The following is a 12,043-nucleotide window of genomic DNA, read 5'->3' as shown; positions in this document are numbered from 1 at the left end:
GTTCAGAGGCGGAAGATGAGGCTTTCTTCCTCAGGCGTCTGGTGGTGAGGGAGCAGCGGTGAAGAAGGCCCAGGACCTCCATGTCCTCGGCAGAGTGGGAGGGGGAGTTGAAATGTTGGGTCACGGGGCGGTGTGGTTGATTGGTGCGGGTGTCCTGGAGATATTCCCTAAAGCACTCTGCTAGGAGGCACCCAGTCTCCCCAATGTACAGGAGACTGCATCGGGAGCAATGGATACAATAAATGATATTAGTGGATATGCAGGTAAAACTTTGATGGATGTGGAAAGCTCCTTTGGGGCCTTGGATAGAGGTGAGGGAGGAGGTGTGGGCGCAGGTTTTACAGTTCTTGCGGTGGCAGGGGAAGGTGCCAGGATGGGAGGGTGGGCTGTAGGGGGGCGTGGACCTGACCAAGTAGTCACGGAGGGAATAGTCTTTGCGGAAGTTGGAAATAGGTGGGGAAGGAAATATATCCCTGGTGGTGGGGTCTTTTTGGAGGTGGCGGAAATGTCGGCGGATGATTTGGTTTATGCGAAGGTTGGTGGGGTGGAAGGTGAGCACCAGGGGCGTTCTGTCCTTGTTACGGTTGGAGGGGTGGGGTCTGAGGGCGGAGGTGCGGGATGTGGACGAGATGCGTTGGAGGCATCTTTAACCACGTGGGAAGGGTAATTGCGGTCTCAAAAGAAGGAGGCCATCTGGTGTGTTCTGTGGTGGAACTGGTCCTCCTGGGAGCAGATACGGCGAAGGCGGAGGAATTGGGAATATGGGATGGCATTTTTGCAAGAGGTAGGGTGGGAAGAGGTGTAATCCAGGTAGCTGTGGGAGTCGGTGGGTTTGTAAAAAAAAAAAAAATCAGTGTCAAGTCGGTCATCATTAATGGAGATGGAGAGGTCCAGGAAGGGGAGGGAGATGTCAGAGACGGTCCAGGTAAATTTAAGGTCAGGGTGGAATGTGTTGGTGAAGTTAATGAATTGCTCAACGTCCTCACGAGAGCACGAGGTGGCGCCAATGCAGTCATCAATGTAGTGGAGGAAGAGGTGGGGATTTGTGCCAGTGTAATTACGGAAGATCAACTGTTCTACGTAGCCAACAAAGAGACAGGCATAGCTGGGGCCCATACATGTGCCCATGGCTACCCCTTTGGTCTGGAGGAAGTGGGAGGATTCAAAGGAGAAATTGTTAAGCGTGAGGACCAGTTCGGCCAAACGAATGAGTGTGTCGGTGGAAGGGTACTGCTGGGGACGTCTGGAGAGGAAAGAACAGAGGGCTTGGAGGCCCTGGTCATGGCGGATGGAGGTGTAGAGGGATTGGACATCCATGGGGAAGATGAGGCATTGGGGGCCGGGGAAACGGAAGTCTTGGAGGAGGTGGAGGGCGTGGGTGGTGTCTCGAACATATGTGGGAGTTCCTAGACTAGGGGGATAGGACAGTGTCTAGGTAGGTAGAGATGAGTTCAGTGGGGCAGGAGCATGCTGAGACAATGGGTCGGCCAGGGTGGTCAGGCTTGTGGATCTTGGGAAGGAGGTAGAACCGGGTAGTGCGGCGTTCCCGGACTATGAGGTTGGAAGCTGTGGGTGGGAGATCTCCTGAGGTGATGAGGTTCTGTATGGTCTGGGAGATGATGGTTTGGTGATGGGGGGTGGGGTCATGGTCGAGGGGGCAGTAGGAAGAGGTGTCCTCGAGTTGGAGTTTGGCTTCAGCCGTGTAGAGGTCAGTGCGCCAGACTACCACTGTGCCCCCTTTATCCGCTGGCTTGATGGTGAGGTTGGGATTGGAGCAGAGGGATTGGAGGGCTGTGAGGGTGAGGTTGGAGTGGGGGAGAAGGTAGACAGGAAGTGTGTTGGATGCAGTTCAGAGAAAACTTGCTTGACTAATTCAAAGTTTGTGAGAAGATTTGTAGCTCGGCTGCTCGTTGTTGTGGTTCTGTTCGCCGAGCTGGGAATTTTGTGTTGCAGACATTTTGTCCCCTGTCTAGGTGACATCCTCAGTGCTTAGGAGCCTCCTGTGAAGCGCTTCTGTGATCTTTCCTCCGGCATTTGTAGTGGTTTGAATCTGCCGCTTCCGGTTGTCAGTTCCAGCTGTCTGCTGCAGTGATCGATATATTGGGTCCAGGTCGATGTGCTTATTGATTGAATCTGTGGATGAGTGCCATGCCTGTAGGAATTCCCTGGCTGTTCTCTGTTTGGCTTGTCCTATAATAGTAGTGTTGTCCCAGTCAAATTCATGTTGCTTGTCATCTGCGTGTGTGGCTACTAAGGATAGCTGGTCGTGTCGTTTCGTGGCTAGTTGGTGTTCATGGATGCGGATCGTTAGCTGTCTTCCTGTTTGTCCTATGTAGTGTTTTGTGCAGTCCTTGCATGGGATTTTGTACACTAGTGTAGTGTATAAAATCCCATGCAAGGACTGCACAAAACACTACATAGGACAAACAGGAAGACAGCTAACGATCCGCATCCATGAACACCAACTAGCCACGAAACGACACGACCAGCTATCCTTAGTAGCCACACACGCAGATGACAAGCAACATGAATTTGACTGGGACAACACTACTATTATAGGACAAGCCAAACAGAGAACAGCCAGGGAATGCCTAGAGGCACGGCACTCATCCACAGATTCAATCAATAAGCACATCGACCTGGACCCAATATATCGATCACTGCAGCAGACAGCTGGAACTGACAACCGGAAGCGGCAGATTCAAACCACTACAAATGCCGGAGGAAAGATCACAGAAGCGCTTCACAGGAGGCTCCTAAGCACTGAGGATGTCACCTAGACAGGGGACAAAATGTCTGCAACACAAACTTCCCAGCTCGGCGAATAGAACCACAACTTGCTTGACTAATACCTAGAATGGACAGCTTGTCTTCCGATGAAAGGTTGGACACACTAGGCTTGTATCTGGAGTTCAGAAGAGAAAAAGAGGTAACTTGATTGAAAAAAAAATCCGGAGAGCTCTTTACAGGATAGATATGGAGATGGTATTTCCACTTATTGGAGAATCTAAAGCTGGGGCCACTGTTCAAAAGTCAGGAGTTGCCCATTTGCTTGACATTTTCTGAGGTTTGAATGCCTTTAGAACTCTTCCTGAAAAATTGTTGGAAGCAAAATCCCTAAATACTTATAAAAGAAGAGACAGAAAATTCTTGTTAAACAAGAGGTTGAAAATTGGGGTAGGCAAGAATGTGGATTTGAGATTACATTCAGATCAGACTTGATAGACTTGAATGGGTTGTTCCTGCACCTGATTTCTGTTTATTGTAGAAGACCAGAAGTAATGAGCACCCTTTGTATTAGCAATGTGAACTTTTGGAATATAAAAGTGGGTGAACTAGGATGGTGATGTCGAGCACGAGGGGACTTAGCTTTAAGCTGAGGTGTAATAGATATAGGGCAGATGTCAGAGGTAGCTTCTTTACTCAGTAGTAGAGACATGGAATGCCCTGCCAACAGTAGAAGACTCGTCAACTTTAAGGGCATTTAAATGGTCATTGGATAAACATATGGATGATAATGGAATAGTGTAGGATAGTTAAGCTTCAGATTGGTTCCACAGGTCAAAGGGCCTGTACTGCACTGTAATGTTCTATGTCGACAAACTGTGTTCTGTAGTTTGCTTAAAACAAACATTGGAGCAAGGGAGGGAGGAGAATGTGTGTGGACTTGTCCTTCAAAGTTAGGCCTTTTAAAACACATCGGAGTCTTAAGAAATGTTCCATAAACAAAGTGTATGGATCTATATTTCCCTTATTTGAATTATCAATGATTAGGAGATTTGGTTTCACTCAATTGTTTCTTGCTCATGAGCTGTGCCAAAATCATGCCATGGCCTAACTGAATGGCATCAGATCCTATTAAATTGAAAGCAGCTTAAAGAGAGAGTTTGGAGTTTGAAGCTCCAATGACATACATGTGAGAACTCTGGACAACCTCTTGGTAAAGTTTCAAGTAATTGCTAAATGCTACTTTTGTGGCTGCTGGTACAGAGCCATAAGGAACATCAATGAAGAGCCTGTGTTCAGTCGGCATTAGGAAAGGAGAGAGAAAAAGAAACTGCAGATGTTGCAATCCAAAGTAGACAAGCAGGATGCTGGAAGAACAGAGCACACCAGGCAGCATCAGGGGATGGAGAAGTCAATGTTTCAGGTATAGCTCTTCTTCAGGAATGGAGGTAGGAGTAGGTGGAGCTGCAGATAAAGGGTGGGGTGCAGGGAGAGGGGCAGAATGGTGAGATAGTGATAGGTGAATATAAGTGAAGGGTATGAGCTGGTTGGTCAATGGGACGAATGAATCTTGTTGGTAGCTGGAAGGAAAGGCTGGTAGTTGTAATGGTGCTGGAAACTGAGTTGGGGGATGGGTGGAAATATTATTTGAAATTGAAAGTGGAAAGAAAAAGAAAATAAGCAAATATCTTGGAATGGATTGCCTTATTAAGGGCAGGGGTGATTGCATGGATTATTATTCTGATTGCAAAAAGAGGAATTTTCCAGATTTGTATTTCCAAAGTTGATCTGAGTTTTTAATATCTCTCACAGGCCATGGGTGAGTTTTGATATTTGTGATGGACAGGTATCATTGAGTTATGTGGGACTGGCTGGTGGGATCAGGAAACTTTTACATATGGAAATAACCATAGAATTAAAATTTACGATTGTTGTCTAATTTGTGCACAGATCACGACAAAGAATAGTAACGTCAATAATTGAAGTATCCAATGGGGAAATTGAAAAATGAGGACTGTTCTTCATCTGGAAGAAATGTCAACCAAATTCTCAGTAGGGTTGAGAGTCACTTGCTAGTCTTCCCATAGATAATAAAGCTTGACCTACACAATAAAGAAAAAAAAATGCACCCTTTTCCCAGCTGAAGGCAAAGCAGATCATCTTCAAGTAGATTCTCCAGGTACCTTTGAAACATTATCTTTGGCTGCTGGGATCTTTGACCTGTGGCAAGCTGAAAATACTGAACACACTTGAGAAGTAAGAAAGATAGTCAAACAGTCATAATGTCACTGGACTAGTAATTCAGAGGCTCTTATTGATGCTCTGGGGTTGTATGTTTAAATCCCATCACAGCAATTTGTAAAATTTAAATCCATTTAATATATTAGGCATTTATATCTAGTTTAAAATGTTGACCAAAACAAAAAAATTGCAAAATTATATTTGGTTCACTTAATATGCTTTAGGAAAAAGAAATGTGCTGTATTAACAGACTCCAGACACTCATGTGATGAACTATCAAATATGGTCGAAAATGACCCAGTGAGTGACTCGTCATCATTGAGGGCAACAAGTTATTGATAATGAATACTGGCCTGAGGAACAATGACTATATCATTTGAATAACATATTAAGAGTTTCTCTGTTCAGAATGGCTGTTTTCTAGGGTCTGCTTTTGTTCATGCAGTGCTACATCCAGGTAACATGGAGGATCTTCAAAAGGAAGCTATGGTAGTCTGCTTCCATGTGCCATGCAGAAGCACATGGTGAGACAGGGTGGCTAAAAAGGCATATGACATGCTTGCCTTCATTGCTCAGTCCTTTGAGTATAGGAGTTGGGAAATCTTGTGGAGGTTGTACAGGACATTGGTGAGGCATCTTCTGGATGATTGTGTCCAGTTCTAGTCACCCATTACAGAAAGCATATTAAGCTGGAGAGGGTGCAGAAGAGATTTACCAGGATGTTGCCAGGTATGGAAGGTTTGATTTTTAACAAAAGGCTGAGACTTTTTTTTCACCCCCCCACTGGAGCATAGGAGGTTGAGAAGCAATATGATAGAAGTTCATAAAATAATGAGGGGGATAGATAGAGATAAGGATAGTTGTCTTTTCCATAGGATGGGAGATTTCAAGACTAGGAGGCACATTTTTAAGGTGAGAGGACAGAGATTTAAAAAAAGACATGAGGCATTTTTTTTTAAAAAAAACACAGGGGGTTCACTTGCGGAATAAAACTTCCTCTGAAAGTGGTAGATGCAGATATAATTACAACGTTTAAAAGACATTGGAAAGGTTTGGAGGGATATGGGCCAGGAGCAGGTAGATGGGACTAATTTAGTTTCATATTACTTCCAAATTCCCTTTGAATACAAAGAATATCACCATGCTCTGACAAAGGAAGTTGCCAATTGGTACAGAATAAATAATGGGCAGGAGATGGGGGGATGAAAAATTACAATGGGGTGGGGGTGAAGTGGGGATATAAAACAACACTGACATCCTTCATGAACCAGGTATTAAGAGACAGCCTAGTTGTTTAGATACTGCAGCTGTCCAGCAATTGAATCAAAAAACTGAAAGCATTGCAGATGCTGTAAATCAGAAACAAAAACAGAAATTGCTGGAAAAGCTCAGCATGTTTGGCAGCATTTGTGAAGAGAAATCAGAGTTAACTTTTCGGGTTAGGTGACTCTTCTTCAACTGGGTCTGAGGGAGGGTCACCGGGCCTGAAACATAAACTCTGATTTCGCTGCACAGATGCTGCCAGACCTGCTGAGCTTTTTCCAGCAATTTTTTGTGAACAAACCTAGGGGAAAATTTAAGCAGTGCACACAAAAGGCACAAAATATTATAATAATTTTGTTTATTTTTCATGGAACACTTTCAAAGATATTGCAAAAATATTAGAGATGGGAAGAATGGCAATTGGAAGCAGGAAGTCACATGACAATATCTCAACAAATATGTCCAGAGTTGGCAACATCTAGTTGTGTGACTAACTTCACTTATGTATTATGACAAAATAAGAACCATACAAATTGATAATTATGGGTGGTACAAAAATACACGTGCAGGTTTTGACCTCTGTTGAATAATCAGTGACGACTGAACCAGTTTAACAAAGAGAAAGGCTGAGCAGTAATGGCATAGTAATTAACGGGAGTTATAATAGGCTTTATTTTGCAAATACTTAGCTCCCAAACTCTCATTACCAACAGTTTTCCAAATGGAATTGGGTTTCCTTTCAACACAGCTGATAAAAGGTCAACCATTCATTATTAACCCATTGCTTCCCAGAGGTTTGATTAATTCCCACATTAAGCTCAAAATCTTTTGGGACCCAATTTGGCTTTTGGATTCTCATGAGTTGACATGCATTTTTACCTCTTCCATGCTCACAGGTATTGTACTTCAAAAAGACCAGAATGAGATACCAAAGAAGAGAAAGCCTACAAATAAAATGACATCTTCACCGAACAGCTGATGCCAATAAAGTGCACACTTTCTCTAAGCTGCTCGCCAACTTGTCCAGTGCATATTGATAATACATGCTGGTATGTACAAATGCTTGACTGCACCTTCAAAAATCACATCATTTATGCTACATTTCTTTCTACGTTACATCCCTGAATGCAAGAGGTTACAGTTGTTTACATTGAAGACTATCTACCATGCCCTTTTAACCACTCTTGCTATCATCCAGAAATTTGTAGCAAGTAATATAATGAAGATTGCTAAGTTTTGTAGTATCTGCAAACTTTATAATGTTTCTTCCTACATCCAGATCTCGGTCATATGTACAAACTGCAGAGCGTAATGGACCCAAACTTGGCCAAGGGATCATTGGATGGCAAGCTTGTGATGCAGAATGATGCCAATAGCGTGGGTTCAATTCCCTCACTGGTTGAGGTACCATGAAGGACTGTCTCAACCTCCCCCCTTGCCTGAAGAGCAGCCATATGCTCTTGGCTGATTATGGAAAAATTACTTATTACTGGAAACAACTTTCCAATTTGAGGAACATTCATCCACCACCTTGTATTGCTGTATACTAACCTCAGGCCACTCCAAAAATCTTTTATGCTGAAGATATGTTGAAGTGTAGTCACTATTGTATTATGGAAGACAGTCAATTCGTGTGTAGAAAGATTAAACTATTTGTCTTTGTGACATGCACGGAGGCATAATTTCCTTTCCCCAATTAAATATTTTCCCATGGCAACTGCTCCTTTCCCTCTTCATGGCTATGGTAAATATGAGAAAGTTATGGTCACTGTCACCAAAGTGTTCTCCCACTGCGAGATCTAACACCCGTCCTAGTTCATTGCCAAACACCAAATCCAAAATGGCCTCTCCCCTTGTCGGCTTGTCTATATACTGATTAAGGAAACGCTCCTGAATACACCCAACAAAAACAGATCCATCCAAACCATTTGCACTAAGGAGGTTCCAGTCAATATTGGGAAAGCTGAAGTCACCCACAACAGCTACCCTGCTACGTCAGCACTTTTCCAGGCTATGAGTTCTTTGATCTCCCCACTGCTATTAGGGGGTCTGTAGAAGATCTCCAGTGAGGTGACTGCTCCCTTGCTGTTCCTAACTTCCACTCATACTGACTCAGTAGACAAACCTTCCTCAACAACCTTCATTCTGTAGCCGTGATGCACTCCCTGATTAGCAATGCTACACCTCCCTCCTTTTTTCCCCCACTCCCTGTTCTTTATAAGTGTTCTAAATTCTAGAACACCTAGCAACCATTCCTGCCTCTGTGAAACCCAAGTCTCCACTATGGCCACAGCATTATAGTCCCAAGTACTGATTCATGCTCTACGTTCATCATTCTTATTTCTGACACGCCTTGCATTAAAGTAGACACACTTTAACCGATTCCTTTGTTTCATCATGTGAAAAACCTTCCCGATAAATTCACTACTTCCTGTCACTGCCTCATCTACAACTACTCCCTCTGCCTCATGTGTAGCTCTGGTTCTCAACCCCCTGCCAAACTAGTTTAAACCCTCCCGGACCACACAAGCAAATCTCCCACCCACCTAAAAACCAATCCCTTACCTTTTCAGCAGGGTCTGCTTCTTCTGCTCTCTGCTCCCGCTGCCTGAACTCAAAAAAACCATGTCCCCACATTCCTACAACTGGTCAGCTTATAGGACAAGCACTCAACAGTGGTGATGGTGGATACCCACAATCCTCCATGTTCTGTCCAGTTTTTTGGGAGGAGGGAGGGGCACACAACACTGAATTGCTTGCCTTCTGGGTGGTTCAACAGAAGCTTCAGTACAGGCCATTGGCTCCCTATCTTAAACATCCACTCTCTCTACCATTGTGACTACATTGGATACAAATCGACAAGACTGGCTGCATTAACACACCAAGACTCTTCAGACAAAACCTTCCAAACCGGTAACAATTGTACAGAGAAAGACAAGTGCAGGAGGCACCGGTTCTCCTCCAAGTCTCATACCATTCTGACTCCGTTCTTTCGCCATTCTTTTACTGTCGTCACTGGATCAGAATCTGGAACTACCATCCTAACAGCACCATGGGGTTAAACACAGCAAATGGACTGCACTGGTTCATGCAGAAGGTAACCATTACATCCTATGAATAAATGGGGGAAAGTAATAGAGCAGAAACTGGGAACAGAAAGCACTGGAGGTACTCTGTAGGCCCAGCAGCAGTCTTTCCAAGGGTCATATTGGAGATAGTGAGGACTGCAGATGCTGGAGAGTCAAGAGTCGATAAAGTGTAGAGCTGGAAAAAGCACAGCAAGTCAAGCAGCATCTAAGGAGCAAGAGTGTTGGCGTTTCCGGCATAACCCTTCATCAGGGCTGAGAACTAAATGGGGAAAGGTCTGTGGGTGCAGAGAGGTGGTGACTATCACCATCACCTACCTGCACCCACTTATCACCATCCAACCGACCTTTCCCTTACTGCACCTCCCATTTATTTCTCAATACCCCTCCCCTTCCCAGACCTGATGAAGGGCTTATGCCCAACACATCGACTCTCTTGCTCCTGGGATGCTGCCTAACCTGCTGTGCTTTTTCCAGCTCTACGCTTTATCGACTCTGGGTCATATTGGACTCAACTGTTCCCACAATGGTTGCCAGACCTGCTCAGCTTCTAAAGCACCCTTTATTTCAGATCTCTAGCATCTGCAGTAGACAGTATTTTGCTTTCATATATAGTACAGCCGATATCCTTCCTGGATTGTAGGGCTGACTCCTCTCCACGCGATGCAATGACTCCCTCAGCCACCGGGGGAGCTTTACGCGACCGAATATCTGTTTTTAAAAAAACTAAAAAAAAACTTTTGCTTCATTCACACAAAAAAAGTTTTCAGCCAGGAAAAGGAGATAAGAAACAGTTAAGCCGATTTCCATTTACTGCCTACTTAGTTCTGCAATGATACAGCAAGAAAAACTGCACAGTAGCTCGGAGTTTAAAAAACACTTCAATTATTTATGACTCTTAAATTATTAAAACGCTTTGGAAGTGGAACAACACGGCAGAGCTTCTATTTTGCTCGCTTAATGGCTAAACATCTGTAAGGACAAGATAGACCAACTTATATAAACGAAATCCACCTATTTAACGAAAAAAAACCATCACCTTCAAAAGCACAATGACATCTGAACAGTTAGAAATGCAGCGGGGACTCGAATGTAAAGCCACAGGCTGGAAACAACCATGCACTCTTACGCAAAAGCGAGCATTGTCATGGGGTCAGTCAATTCTCTGCCCTCCGGCTTATACGGTTTTATTTACTAGTATCTATTGCGGGGGGGGGGGGGGGGGGGGTGAAGAAGAGGGGCAATTGGGTCTCTGCCAGGGACACGAAATGGCTCAGTGCCCACTCAGTCATGTGTATTATCCCTGGGGACAAAATGCAAAAGCAACGCCGTAGCTACCGATTTGTGACCCACTGTGAGAGCAGTCTGGCTACAGTCACGTATAGCTAACTTGCTGAGGTTATTTTGGGGGGTAGGGTGATGGGGCGGAGTGTTGCCGGGGGAGGATATCCACTCCGCTGATCCCTTCCTTTCAGTTGCAATCTAAATCAGGAGGAAAAAAAAACAGTAAAACAGTTCAGATGAAAAAAGGTTTTCAAATCCAGCATTAGGGCATGAACAAGTAATTAAATTATAACAGAACACCAACTGACACTGCAAAGAAATAAAGATATTTTCCCTTTTCAATGTGTGCATTTTAACTAGGGGCTTATGCCAGTCACTTAAACGGGATGTTTTACAGAAAAGAAAAAATATTAAAATTGCATAATCACCGCGAACATGAACAACTTCTCAAAGTTACCACTAGATTCAACAGTTGTTACAGAAAGAATAACACAGGTAGCAGTGTACTGACTTCAGTCCTGCATGCAAATTAAGAAATCGAACAGGCTTGAAGTTGAGATTCAACTCCTGACGACATGATACAAATGCTTACACCATTAAAAGGAGCTCTACAACTAATTCACCACTAATGTAAATTACAGCCAGCAATCCACAAATTAATTCGTTGTACAAAAACTCCGGAGACAACGATTCTCGTCACTAACAAACATCAAATATTTCCATGTACACATTCAAGTATACAAATGAAAACTAACAAGCAATATCTACATAAATTCCTGAATCGACAAATTATATTCTTTTTAAATTGAAAGGCATCAAGGTAGCGGAAACATGGAAACAAAGGCTTTGCATACAAGTCACAATTTAAAGCGAATAATAGGAAACTAACAGTGAGAGAAAGGGAAATAGCAACTTTCTGGCCCAACAAACCCACACAAACTTTACAAGCAGTGTGAATGGTTCTCACCTGTTGTCATCACTCACTGAAACCTGAACCGAACTCCGAGGCGTCACTCAATCCCCAAAACAAAACTTGTCTTGAAAGCAGAGAACGAGGATTCCAGTTTACAGCAGTACACACACCTCTTAAACTCTCATTCCCCCCCAGTCTTCATGAGTTGGCAAGTGTCCTGTGAGAGGCGTTGTCATGTGATAAAACAATCGCAGAGAAAGGAGGCGTTGCTGTCCTTCACAATAGGAACCGCGGTGGGACAGATTGGTGCATCCCGCACAGTTCCTGCTATTACATCCTCCCGTAAATACAGAAGAGATGTGTTCCTTGAGGCTGTCTGGCAATCGGATGAACAGATAATACTCGGTGAATATTGGGTATATTGAAGCTATTGTCTTTGATCTACAAACTCTGTTCCTCAGCCACAGTTTCCTTTCTCTCCCAGGACACTAAGACTGAATCAGACAGTTCGCCATTGAGCATTCTACTT

At 43.9% G+C, this 12,043-nt stretch overlaps 1 protein-coding gene across 2 annotated transcripts in view; it reads right to left on the bottom strand.

The window, feature by feature from the left end:
• The window catches only part of LOC122557714 (liprin-beta-2-like), a 275,346-nt gene extending 263,636 nt beyond the window's left edge, over positions 1-11,710 (bottom strand). Inside the window, exon 1 of one of the 2 annotated variants that reach the window (XM_043705608.2) lies at positions 11,569-11,710. The gene's annotated coding sequence lies outside the window, so the exon portion shown is untranslated. Of the gene's footprint in view, positions 1-10,356; positions 10,376-11,568 lie in introns of those variants that run through there. The other variant, XM_087996379.1, reaches the window with a different exon arrangement.
• Positions 11,711-12,043: the final 333 nt, after the last annotated feature.

Source organism: Chiloscyllium plagiosum, unplaced genomic scaffold (genome assembly GCF_037043375.1).
Source record: "Chiloscyllium plagiosum isolate Xiang-an unplaced genomic scaffold, Cpla_swu_hap1 HiC_scaffold_18, whole genome shotgun sequence".
Taxonomy (NCBI): Eukaryota; Metazoa; Chordata; class Chondrichthyes; order Orectolobiformes; family Hemiscylliidae; genus Chiloscyllium; species Chiloscyllium plagiosum.
The sequence above is the reverse complement of the archived record's forward strand: the minus strand, read 5'-3'. Positions and strand labels throughout refer to the sequence as shown.